At 44.1% G+C, this 3,539-nt stretch overlaps 1 pseudogene; it reads left to right on the forward strand.

The window, feature by feature from the left end:
* Positions 1–1,491: 1,491 nt before the first annotated feature.
* Positions 1,492–2,094, forward strand: LOC141013099 (beta-1,4-galactosyltransferase 1 pseudogene; annotated as a pseudogene).
* Positions 2,095–3,539: the final 1,445 nt, after the last annotated feature.

Below are 3,539 nucleotides of genomic sequence, written 5' to 3' on the forward strand. Positions count from 1 at the left end.
TTTGTCTGTATGGCTACTGGTTAGCAAAAGTGTCTTTCAAGTGACCGGGCAGTTGTAACGTTAGTTTGTGTTCAGTACGCTCTGAAGTGGTTGAATTAGTTTAGAGAAATAACGTTACTCATGCTCCAGAGAGACAGCATGGTGAAGATGATTACCTGAATGATTACCTGGTAACTCTGTTTATCGCGATATGAGGAATAGCGTTTGTTGCTCTGGATATCTACAGTGACTCGCCTGAGGCACTCATCATTGTAATATAGCTATATTGATCAGAAATAGAACAATCAGGGCGTATTTTGTTGCCAATGCCCTAACAAAGCAATTAGCATTCAACCCGATGTGCATGCTATTTTAACCTGAACAACATTAGTTTTCGTTAGCAGGTTTTCTCCCCGATTTATGTGTGCTTTTGCTCACTCCGCTAAATGAACTCATAATCACTGTTGTACTTATTTACGAGAGTGTTTGTTTTGTTTGTTGAATGCGCCATCTTGGTTATCTCGCGTGCTCGTGCACAGCAGGCTCCTCTGTGGGGAGTGGCTTTGAAGGCAGGGCTGCAGCGCAGCAGAGAGGAAGGAGGAGGGACCTGGGAGCTGTATCATTCAAATATTCTGGCTAAGTCCACTCTTTTCTCAAAAGAGAGAGGCTGGAGGCGAAGAGTTTCCACCTTCGCCTCCAGCCTCCAGAGGGAGTCTGCCTTCGCCACTGGACTCCTCCAGAACCCCTTCCAACCTCCCCGCTTCCTTTGGTTTTATTTTTGGACATCTGGTAACTGTCCCTTGAGGGGAGGTACTGTCACGATCCCGGTTTTTGTGTTCTCTTATTTCCTGTTTTACTTTGAAATTGTGCCCTCATGTGTCGCGTCTTGCTTTTCAGTTCCTCCCTCTGTGTGATTTTCCCTTCTTCCAGTGTTTTTCCATTCCTTTCCCTCACCTGTCCTTTTCCAGCCTCACTCCACCTGTACCTCATCCCCTCGTTAGGGTGGCAACACAGGAGAACACGGAACGAACTGACCAAGACATCAGGGAGAACAAAGACTATACACAAACACACACACAGAGAGAGTTTCGCACCCGTGTTGTCTCCAGCGTCTCCCGTGGTATGTTTTTGGTTTTTGTTCCTTGTGTTTTCATTGATTTGTACTTTGCTTTTGTTTGCACATTAAGCTCTTGTCTTTTTGTCCTTTTTGGCTTGTTTTCCTGGATTCTTGGTTTTGTATCATTCAGCTGTAGCATTCAGTCCTCCCCTTCTCTCATAATTGTAACAATAATCACACAAACAGCGATGAAACATCTTTTCTGCCAAAATGTCTGGCTAACGGTACTGTAAACGTAAGCTAACTGCTGTGTGACGTGATGGGGCTTCAACTTTAAACTCCTTGTTTTATTCTTCAGGTCATTTTTGGGTCAGTCCAAAGTCCCGCCCTGTCGGAGCTGTCCTCGGGGCCAGCTTTGAATATGTCCCAGCTGACGAAGTCGTCAGTCAGCGAGGATGGCCGGAGACTCGTCTACTAATTTAACCTGTAAGCTGGTGGTGCTGCTTTGCTTCCTCCACGTCTCCGTCACTGTCGCTCGCTCGACATCTGGTTCGCCTTCGTCCAAAACCAGCAGTCCTAGTATAACGTGACACAGCCGAACCCGGTCAGACACACCAAGGTCACCACAAGAACTGAACTGAAGGAGGACGCTGCCAGTCCAGCAGCAAGAGATGACACAGCCAGATGAGAAGAAGACCGGGGAGCCGGTGAAGAAGCTGTAGACGTGCCCAGAAACATCTCCTCTGCTCATGGGTCCTCTGTGGTTGAAGGTTAACAACCCAGCGAATCTGGAGTAGATCAAGAAGGACAAACCCAACGTGGAGCTGGGCAGGCACTTCAGAGCCAAAGACTGCGAGGTGCTGCAGAAGGTCGCCATCATCATCCTGTTTCACAAACTAGACGAACGCCTCAAGTACTGGCTGCTCTACCTGCACCCCATCCTGCAGAGACAGCAGCTCGACCACGGAGTCTACTTCATCAACCAGGACGGAGACAAGATCTTTAACCGAGCAAAGCTGCTGAGCACAGAGAATCTGAAGGAGTATGACTTTGAGTGATGATCGGGGTCAGGTGTGCACCAACCACAAGGAGGAGGGAGGAGAAAGAGGGCGACACCTGAAGAAAAAGCACAACAGTGTTGGTATCACCCAAGTAAAATGTGTTGATTCGTACTCTAATCAGTCGGGCTGTAATAAATAATCAAGATTCTGCATCTTTTATGAATTTAAAACAAATATGAGATTGTTTGATGATATCAGACCATCTCTTTGTTTAAATCCAATAATAATACCAAGGTGGACCGACAGTTATTCTAAACATTTTTAAGGAGGCGAGGACGATCAGAATCTAAGTCAGGCCGTCATAAGTATATTCAATGTTTGCTGACTGTTTAAGAGCATAAAATATACTATTATGAGGAGAAGTGACGCCTCTTCAGGTTCCCCGCATGGACCTTATTTGATAAAACCTTTGTCTGGTAGTGAATGAAGAGAGAGATAATGTATTGATCCTGTTTGAATTGTTTCATGAATCATACATACAGTGTTAGTCATCAAACTAATGAAACAACAGACTGTGAAAATGTCATTATAAAGACGACACAGCCAACAGTGACGTTATTTCTTAACTTAAACATTGTAGAGCTGCTCCTGTATATTAGCAGCTCACAGAACTGAACCAGAACCAACTCTGCTTTCACAGAACTGCAGTTGTCAATATTTTTTACCACCTTTTCTGAGCCCAGTTGGCGACGTTTGTTGAGTGACGAGCGCTTTAACCAAAACTACATGAGGTTTTACTTTAATTACAACAAACTGACACTTTATTGACCTGACAAACATCATCATATGTGTGATTCATGACTCAATTCAAACAGGATCATTATTTGTCTCTCTTCATTCACTACCAGACAAAGATTCTCTGTTGACGCATCCTTGTCCTCAGTATGAAGGATGCCAACAGGTGACAAAATGAGCATGTCACTGTGAGGCCTTGCTGAAGGAAACCTGCTTGACAGAGAGCCAGGAAAGTGTTTTTCACACAACTCCTCCTCGACAGCGACCACAAAAAGAATTTACCTCAACTTTCTCCTGACTCTGACTCCAGACAATATAACATCTGTCTCTGTTGTCATGTAGGTGTGTGTTTGGCCAAGTTTTTCATACACAAGACTATAATCATGAAACCATCCCGTAATTTAGCAGAAAACACAATCACGTTGGAGACATTTTCATCATACATTTCTCTGAAGAGTAACGAAGACGATGACGCAGAAAGGTGAGACATAAATCAAAAATCAAAGATCAGCTTTGGTTCTTCTCGTCTTCTTTTTATGGTATTTCTTCACTCTCTGGTGTTGAACATTGAAAACGTGCTCAAATTGACATTTTCTCTTTTACCAGGGTGGAAGATACGAATATGTATTTCCTCATTAGCCAACATGTACTTTTGAAGCGTTTTAATTGGTACAGTGACCGTGAATATGAGCACAATAATGACCACG

Source organism: Pagrus major, chromosome 18, assembly GCF_040436345.1.
Source record: "Pagrus major chromosome 18, Pma_NU_1.0".
Classification (NCBI taxonomy): Eukaryota; Metazoa; Chordata; class Actinopteri; order Spariformes; family Sparidae; genus Pagrus; species Pagrus major.